We start from the raw sequence: 10,060 nt of genomic DNA, 5'->3' as shown, positions 1-10,060 counted from the left end.
ACCGTGTAAATTCAGCAGTGTCCACACTAGAGTCAGTGACGCCCCAGGAGTGTGGACAGCCCAGTTTGTATAATCCCAGGAGTATCCACGTCTCAATCCCCAGGAGCGTAAACACACCAGCCTTTGGGACCCTGTGGGCATACTCACCTTGGGCTGTGTGTCCCTGGTGTCCACCCCCATCTGTGTAACGTCAAAAGTATACACCGAAAGTCTCTCTGACGGGAGCAGTGTCTAATTCCCAGTCTGTGCAAGCCAGTGGAGTCCACACCCCCAAGTGTGTGGCCGAGGAGAGGCCCACCCAGCCTAGGCCTGCTCTCTGAGCTCAGGAGTGCCCACTCTCCACCTGCGTGGCCCTAGTCTTGCGACTCCAGGAGTGTCCACGCCCCTCAGTGTGACCCCAGAATTTTCCACGCCAAAGTCAGTTTGTCCCCAGAGGTACATCCGTCCCAGCCCGTGTGTCCCCAGTGGGGTACGTACTTTAGTCTGAGTGACTCCTGGAGTTTTTCCACCCCGGTCTGTGATGACAGGATTGTTTATTCTCCAGTCTTTGTGACCCCAGGCTTTCCGCAACACAGCCTGTGTTACCCCAAAAGTGTACACGTCCTGGTCAGATGACTGCAGGTTTGTCAATTGCTTAGACTGTGTAACAACAATGGGTGTCCATTCCCCTGTCGCTGTAACCCCCAGGGTTACCACACCTCAGTCATTGTCGCCCCCCAAGGGTGTCTACAGTGTAGTCTGTGTCACCACAGGAGGGTGTACACTCCAGTCTGTGTGACACCTGGAGTATTCAAAATATAGTCTGTGACCCCATAAGTGTGCATATCCCAAAGCTTCTGACCGCAGCGTTGTAAAAACTCCAGTCTGTTTGACCACAGAGGTGCCCACTGCAAAGTATGTCAGTCAGCGGCAGTGCCCACGTCCCAGTCTGGGTGACTTCACCAGTGGCATATGTCAGGTTCTGTCACCATAGAAATGTCCACCCCCTCTGCCTGATCCCAGGAGTCTCCAGATGCCAGTGTGTGTCCTGAGGGAAGCACACCCCTAGTCTGTGTTACGAAAGCATTGTTTGTTTACACCCCAGTCTGTCACTGTTGGCTTTCCACCTGCCAGTCAGTGTCCCCTAGGAGTGATCATTCCTCAGCGCTTGAAACACCAGGAGTGTCCACACCCCAGTGTATGTAACCCCAGGAGGACCCACAGTCAGCCTGTGTTTCTCCAGAAGGGTCTACACAATAGTCTGTATGACCCCAGGATGATCAACTTTCTGTGTGACCACAGGAGTGGCCACCACCCAGTCCATGTGTCCCTAGAATGGTACACCCTTGACTGTGTGATCAATGAAGTCTCTATGCTCTGGGATCTGTGACCACCAGGGCGTCACTCCCCAGCCTGCAACTCCAGAGCTTTCTACTCGGTGTGGGAGCGCGGAGTGTCCCCACCTCAGTCTCTGTGGCCCCACAGGCTCATTTACTACGTCATCCCTGTCACCCTAGGAGTAGCTGAACTCCAGTCTGCATGATGCCACAAGCGTCCACATCCCGAACAAGGTGAGCAGAGGGGTGTCTACACTTGAGTGCGTGTGACCATAAACATGTCCTCCCCTTGTCTTTGTGACCCCAGATGGGTCCGGTGGGTTTTACCCTGGCTGTGTCCACATCCCAATGTTTGACTACAGAAACGTCCACAGCCCAGCCTTTGTGACCCCCCAGGAGTGTCCACCCCACAGTCAGAGTCCAGAAGTGGCAATGGCTTAGTCTGTGTGACTTTGGGAGGTTCCACAGCACAGTCTGAGTGGCACCGTGAGTGTGATTATCTCAAACTGTGTGATCACAGAGGTGTCCACGCTCCAGTCTCCGTGGCCCAGGAATGTCCACACTTGAATTTCTGTGACAGAAGCAATGTCCAATCTCGAGTGTATGTGACCCAGTATTGTCCAAACCCCACAGTTGCTGGCACAGCGTGTCTATACCCAGTGCCTGTGGCCTCAGGAGGGTGTGCTCCCATGAGGGTGACCACAGGAGTATGAAAGTCCCATGCCTGTGACTGTTGGTGGGTCTACACTCCAGTCTGGGTGACCCAGGGGAGGATACCCCCCATCTGTGTGACCAAAGGAGTCTCCATGCTCCAGTGTCTGTGATCACAGGGGCGTTGGTCACCCATTCAGTGTGACTGGAGGAATGCCCACACCAAATTCGGTGTGATCACACCACTGTCCACCCCCATCTGCCTGTCCTGAGAGGCATCTCTGCTGCGGTTGGTGTGATCCCAGCAGAGGGCACACTGCAAGCAGCATGACTACAGAGGTCTCCTTCTGGATAAACACAGGCTGACTGTGGGTCCTCCTGGTGTTACATACACTGGGGCGTGGACACTCCTGCCTATGATACTCTAGCAGTGTCCACGCGACAGTCCTTTGACTACAGTGGCTCCCCAGTGTATGTGTCCTCAGTCATGTCATTGTCCCAGTCTGTGGTCCAGACCCCAAAGTTTGTGACTCTGATGGTGTCCAAAGTTGAACCTGTGTGAGAAGGTACCAGATCATAGTCCGTGTGACTCCAGGAGTGTCCACCCACCAATCTGTAGGAATCTAGGAGAACACATCCCAGCCCATGAGACTTCAGGAGTGGCCACGCCCCATCCTGCATGACCACACACCAGGCTGTGTGACGCCCTAGAGCCTCCACACCCGAGTGTGTGACCCCAGGAGGTCCACATTCCAATCAGTGTGACCCCAGGATTGCTTACGCCCAAATCTAGTGACCTCATGAATGTCTACACTGTCATCTGTTTGATCCCAGGAGTGGCCACACCCCAGGCTATGTGACCCTGGGAGGATCCATACACCAGTCAGTGTGACCCCAGGAGGGGCTACATCTAGAGAAAGAGTAATCCAGACAAAGGGGGAAAGCCTGTGCAAAGGCCCTGAGGCAGGAGCATACCTGGCACACTTGAGGTAGAGTGGGAGCAGAGTGAGCGAGGCGCGAGTGGCAGGAGGTGAGGTCGGAGAGGTTACAGGGCCTGGTTCTGTAGGGCCTCTCTGGCCACGGGGAGGACTTTGTCTTTTTTTCTGAGAGAGATCTCAGAGCAGGGCTCTGAGCAGAGGAGGGCCGTGGGCTGACTTGGATTGTAACAGGACCCTCTGGCTGCTGTGAGGACAGACTGGAGTCCTTAAGTCAGATCAGAGATCAGGCTGAGCCATGGAGGGCAGGGGCCCCAGGAGCCAGGGCCATAACCACTTGACAGGCCTCCCCAGGGGGCTGTACATTCTCACTGGGGCATGTGGTTGCCCTCCTCCTGTTCCCCAGAAACACAGGATATATTGGGGAGAAGTCGTGGGGATTGAATGAAAATGACCTCACTGTGGGACCTCAGGCCAGCCTTGCCTTTCCCTGGGCCCTGGGTTTCCACCTTTGGCAGATGAGTATAATAATTCTTGCCCTGCCAATCTCTCCAGCATCTCTACTCACCTATTCTCTCCAACCACACTAGCCTCCTTGATGTTCCTCAAACACACCAAAGCATTATTCCCGCTTCAGGGCCTGTGCGCCTGCTGTTTCCCCTGTGCTTGAACACTTGTCCCAAGATATGTACATCGTTCACAGTTACATGGCTTCCCCCTTCGTTTTCTTTTCTCTGCTTAAAGATCATCTCCTTAGGAAGCCTTCCCTGACTATCCAAAATAGGACCTCTGTATCCCTGCATCCTGCTTTGTTTTTCTTCATAGCACTTAGTACATCCTAATAGTATATTATATATCTACTTGTTGAGTCAGCCAGGGCACTGCATTTGGGGTGGAGGGACACAAAGCACACACAGGTGGAATTTCAAAGAGACCTGAATGAAGGGACAATTACAGAGGTGCAGAGAGTTCAGTAAACCAGTAAGGTTGCTGAGCTACCCAGGGACTGGCATCAGAGGGGTGCTGCCACCATTCCTAGGCCTGAAGGGGCAGGAACGGGAACAGTGTTCCCGAAACCCAGGAGAAGCTGGAACCCAGCCCCAGCCAGTGAACACCTGGCTTTCTCTGTCCTTGTGTTGTCCAGTCACCTACCGGGGCCTCTCATTGGCCAACCCCGCTGGAAGCCAGGTGGGGCAGAGCATGGCTGATGAAGTCCACACTGGGACACAGGGCAGGACAGGGAAGGAGGGAGAATGGATTGCCGGGGGTGAGGGGACAAGTAGAATATCTAACATGTTAATTTAGTGTTTTCCATTGCCTATTGAATAATACTGAGCATGGGAGGTCCCTGAAGACAGGTGTTTGTGCCTGTTGTGTTCTCTTCTGTGTTTTTAGTACCTAGAGCAGTGCATGGCACACTTAATAAATACTTGTTGAAAGTATAAATGAAACAAAATAATAGATGTAAATGTAACAAAATAATAGATATAAATGTATAATGCAAAAGCGAAAGGATGAGCCACAGACTGGGAGAAAATATTTTCAAAATACATTATCTGACAAAGGACCAGTATCCAGAATATATAAAGAATTCCCACAATTCAATAATAAGAAAACCAACAACCCAATTAAAAAATGGGCAAGAGATTTGAACAGATACTGCACCAAAGAGGAAATACAGATGGCAAATAAACATGTGAAAAGATGCTCAACATCATTAATCATTCGAGAAATGCAAGTTAAAACCACAATGAGATATCATTATACAGTTATTCGAATGGTGAAATTTAAAAAGACTGACCATACTAAGTGTTGGCCAGGCTGAAACTCTCCTATGGTGCTGGTAGGGGTGTTAAATGGTTAAGTCACTTTGGAAAACAGTTAGGCAGTTTCTTATGAAGTGAAGCATACACCTACCACACAACCCAGCAATCCTACTCATAGGTATTTATCCAAGAAAAATGAAAACTTGTGTTTATACAAAAACCTATATGCAAATATCCATAACAGCTTTGTTTGCAATCACCCCAACCTGGAAACAACCCACATGTCTTTCAACTGCTGGCAAATAAACGAAGAAACTGATACATCCTCACTTACTACTCAGCAATGAAAAGCAAACTACTGATGCATCCAATATAGATGACCCTCAAATGCACTAGGCTAAGTGAAAGGAGCCTGAATAACAAGGCTACATACTGTCCGATTCCACCTATATGGCATTCTGGAAAAAAGCAAAACTGTGGGGATAGCACACAGATCAGTGGTTGCCAGGGAGGAGTTAGGGGTGGAGGGAGGGGCTGACTTCAGCGTGGCCACACAAAGAACTATTTTGAAGTGAGAGAACTTCTCTCCTACTAGTGGCAGTTAACCAACTAGTTTTGTTTGTCAAGCCTCGGAGAACTGTATGCTACAAAGGAGACATTTTACTGTATGTAAAATATACCTCAGTAAATATGACTTTTTTTTAAGTGCAGTACTTTGCAAGCAGTAAGGAATTCTATGTCTACAAGATGGGCTGTGATCGTGCCTGTTGTTACTCCTCCTCTCCATCTGGTTTCTGCACAGACACGTCTCAGGAACGCATCTGAGGAAAAGGAGGAGCTGTAGCCATCCTGCCACAGCTCAAGGTAGCACTTTGTTTGTTGACTGTTAGCACCTGAACTGTGTCCCCCTACAAATTCATGTGTTGAAGCCCTAGCCCTCAATGTGACTGTTTTTGAAGATGGGGGCTTTAAGGAGATCATAATTAAATGAGGAATGAGGTCATAGGAGTTGGTCCTAATCCAATAGGACTGGAGGGAGTCTTATAAGAAGAGGAAGAGACACCAGCGAGCTCTTTCCATGCATACGTGCACAGAGGAAAGGCCATGTGAGGACACAGTGAGAAGGTGGCCATCTGCAAGCCAGGAAGAGATGCCTCACCAGAAACCAACTCGAATGGCACCTTGATCTTGGACTTCCAGCCTCCAGAACTTTGAGGAAATGTGTCTGTTGTTTAAGCCACCCAGTCAGTGGTATTTTGTTATGGCAGCCCTAATACATAGAGCAAACTAATACTTTGCCTCTCAGTTTCAGATCTGACTCCAGGAGACTCATTTTGGCCATGTCTGAGGACAGCAGGCATTCAAGTGAAAGAAGGAAAATTCAGCACAGTCTCCCTGTCTAGCTGAATGGAGCTCTGAAGCTCAGAGAGGGGATGTGTAGCCAGAGAAACACAGGGTGAAATCCACAGCACTCCCACAGATCGGATTCTGGGGGCTGTATCCACAGGACATCCTCAGCCACACTGCAAGATGAGTAAGAATTGTTGGGGGTAATAAAAATTTTTTTAAAAAATAATTGTTTGGGGAGTTTTCAGAACCGCCCTAAGCCTCCTTCTAAAACCCCACCCAAACCTGGTTCACGCCAGGCTGTTCTCCCACATAACACGTATGCAGTTTAGAGCCACTGGTGCCGTGGTTTGGGAGAGTAGCTGTAATGGTGTAGTCTCAGGCTTGGTGGCAGCCCAAGGTTAGGGACAAATGTCTGAATCTCTCTAGGTGGCAGGGGCTGGGGAAAGCTGGGGTGGATCATAGATCACAGACCGCATCTCACAAGAAAGTTCTGCCAGACGCAGGAGCTGAAAGCAATTACCAGCCAGGCAGAGTTGGTGATTGAAAGCTTCCAAGGGTTATCGGGTGTGCACGCCCACATGGACGTGTGTGTGCACAGTGTGCATTCCAGCATGTGTGAAATTATTTGCATGCGCGCCTGGTGTGCTTATGTCTGTGTGTGCACATTTACAGTGTTCACATGTGCACGCATATGTGGTACATGCATGTGCATTCAGGCTTTGCTGGTTTGGGTGCAGGTGTGTATGTGCATTACACAAGTACAAGTGTGCACCTGTGGAGGTGCTAGGGTGCAGATGAGCCCAGCAGGGACACGGAGGCCTGTACCCTGATCAGGGTGTTTGTGAATAGCAATAGTGTACACACACTGGGATGTGCTTATGCAGGAGATTTCGTGTTCAAAGCCCTATTACCATGGGCGCAAGCCTGAGTGTTTGTGTCTGTGTGTGTATGGGTGTACCCTAGGGTGCACATGCGTGGCTGTGTGTAAGTGCACAGGTACAGAGGAGCCCATTGGCCCAGGCTTGTGTGTGTAGTGTCTGTGCTTGTATATCCCGGGTGCCGGTGCATTTGCCAGTGTGATTGACCAGGTGCACACATGGGGCTGGGCCTGGGTGTCAGTAAGCACATACCCCTGAGAGCCTGGGCCTGGGCATGTATGTAGGCATGGCTGGAGTTATTTCCATCGGCCTGGGCCTGGCTGTCTGTGCTCACATCCCCTAGGGGGTTCATGAAAGCACATCTGTGTTTGTATGGACTCACTAGCGCCCAGGAGCCTGGACTGTGATGTCTGTGCACGCGTACCCCTGGGCACCCATAAATGTGTGTGTACACGGGTGTATATTGGCCCATGGGCCCTGTATAAATGTGCATGTGTGTGGGTGGGTGGGTGCAGCTGTGCCCACAGTCCTGGGCCTCACTATCTGTGCATGTACAACTCTGGGGGCCCATGCCCATGTGTGTGCGTGGTTTCATGTGTGGACATGGGCCTGGGTAAGGGCATGTGTATACGTGTATCCCTAGGGGCCCATGCATGGCATGTGCTCAGGTGTTCAGATGTACCCATGAGCTTGGATCTTGGTGTCTGTGCACATGTCTCCTTGGGGACACACTTATAGCATCTGTGTGGGGGTGGGCGTGCTGCTCCCCTTCCACCTACACCTGGCTGGGGATTGTAAGAGAAACCAAGAAGTGTGCTTTCTCTAGGAATCCAGGTTTTGGCAGAGGCCGGGGAGTGGAATTCAGGACCGTTTTGCTTTTCTCCAACCTTGTTACTTGGGACAAAGCTAGAGCTGGGAAAGCGCCCCTTCCTTCATTCAGCCAAGTTGAGCACAGTGGTGGGCTCTGGAACCCTGGAGATGATGTGACCAAACTCCAGACTCCAGGAAAGATGAGCAATGCTTATAAGCCTCCATGATACAAAGCAGAAATGCCAGCAAGCTACTCAGATCAGGGAGCAGAGACTCAGGTAAGGTTTCCTAGAGGGTGGGGTAGGAAGGTGCAGGGAAGAGGGCCCAGGGCAAGGGAGGGCCTGGATGTGCAGGAACAGGAAAAAGGAGACAGAAATCAAGGCAAAGGCCTCGACTCAGAAGGCCAAGGCCTAGGAGTAGGAAGGCAGTGTTCATTCGGTCAGGAAGCCACATCTGGCTCTCTCATCGCTTGTAGGAGACCCAGAGGCCAGGCCTAGGAGGGGCCTAGAGATGGATTAGGGTTGGTAGGTGGGGGAGTCGTTGATCTGTCCCTGGAATGGGCAGCTTACACTTAGGAAGTTGTTTAGGGTTCCCAGGGCCACTGGGGCCCAGGTAAGCCACAACCCTTCCCGGGCCTCAGTATTCTTTGCTGTCAAATGGCTTGCCTGCTTGCAGCCCAGGCCCAGGGAAGCATTTAGCCTGAAAGAGTAGCCCACAGACAGTGAGCGGGCAGAAGAGCGGCTCCCCAGCGTTAGGCCACTGTCCTGCTCCTCTGCTACCTTTGAGTCTTCACACCCTTTCTCCTGGGGCAAGGTTCGGAAATGGGCTGAGGGAGCCATGCCTGCTGGCCTGTCGGCAGTGGGGAGACCAGACCTGGCGGACCAGCCACCCTGGGCTAGGAGGGAGCAGCTCCACTGCCAGCCCCAGCCCCCCACCAACTTGCCCAGACAGGGGGGGCGAGGCACAGGGACCCCCAACCCTCCTCCTGGCTCTGGCTGGACAGGGGGACTGCTGCTCCTGAATTCCAAGGCTGGCCCAGATGTACAGCAGGTTTGCAGAGAGCAGAGAGGTCTCCCTTCTAGTCTCAGCACCCTAGCCCTTCACCCCAAAAAAGCCCCTCAGGTGTAGTGTCAGGGCCCCCACCTCAACCCCAAGCTGATCGCTTTCTTCTAGATCCTTTTAGTAAGGGGGTCACCACTACTGACTGTATAATATTGGGGCAGCAGGCCACCGTGCACAGCTGGGCAGGCTGTGCCCTGACCAGGGACACCCGGCCAAGGAGGCAGGTGGGGACGGAGATGTGGCCTGGGCTCCTCTTGCATCCCTGGGTCTTGGCATGGGGCCATGTCCGTCAGGAGGAAGGGGCGTCCTTTCCTGAAGTTCGCAAACGTCCTAGGTGAGCTAGTGGCGCCCCTCAGCGTCCAGGTCTCAAAAGCAAAGAAGTGAGGAGATAGATGAGTCAGAAAGCGGATATAACCACAGGGGCTGGGCATGCCTCAACTCAGGAAGGCCTCTGAGCTGCAAAAAGTCTCAGCCAATGTCTAGTTCAGTGCTATACATTGTCAGGAAAAACTGTGGGAGGCTTTTCAATGGGCAGAACTATTCCCAGGTGTCATTTCAATGGAACACTCGTGTGTCTAGGGGACATTTATGGCTTATCTGATCCATAGGGGCAGCACCCTTGTCTGTGGCTGGGCCATTTTGAAACTCTATAGAGACAGGAGTTAACATGAGCAGAACTGAGGAGTCCCGTTATTAAACATGCAAGTGAATGTTGTCCTGTCGAGATACAAGTGCTTTCTACCCTGTAGAAAGGATGACTCCAAATATCCTAGGGCAGCAATTGGCAAATTCATCTATATACATCTATTCTGCAGATTCTCCTTTGAGCTGATTGTAGCGTCTTAGCAGTTCTCATTACTAAAAGCCCTGATTGTAACGTCTTAGCAGTTCTCATTACTAAAAGCCCTAAGTAAAATCTTTGACGTGTGTTCACTTTATATGTGTATGAGTCGTGACCTTACCGTTTTGGAAATTTTTCTTTAACCACATCTGCCAGGTCATAGTACAGATAAGGTACAGAGGTGGGAGGGGAAGGGTCTTGCGTGAAGGGAGCCCCAGGTGCTGGGGTGGGGAGACAGCTGAATCCAGGCCATCCTGGGCTCTGCCCTGCTCCTGGAGGGAAGCGCTGTGCTTTGCACAGGGTGTGGAAAAGGGGGGCTGTGACACCCCCCCAACCCTGAAGATGTGGAATGACCCTCTGGGGTGAGGGCCCCCCCGTTTGTTCCCACCGTCAGTGCTGTGCCCTGATTCAGATCTAAGGCACAGCCAGCTCCCCATCCCCTTCCTGGACA

Source organism: Delphinus delphis, chromosome X (genome assembly GCF_949987515.2).
Source record: "Delphinus delphis chromosome X, mDelDel1.2, whole genome shotgun sequence".
In the NCBI taxonomy this organism is placed as follows: domain Eukaryota; kingdom Metazoa; phylum Chordata; class Mammalia; order Artiodactyla; family Delphinidae; genus Delphinus; species Delphinus delphis.
This window is presented reverse-complemented; position numbering follows the sequence as displayed.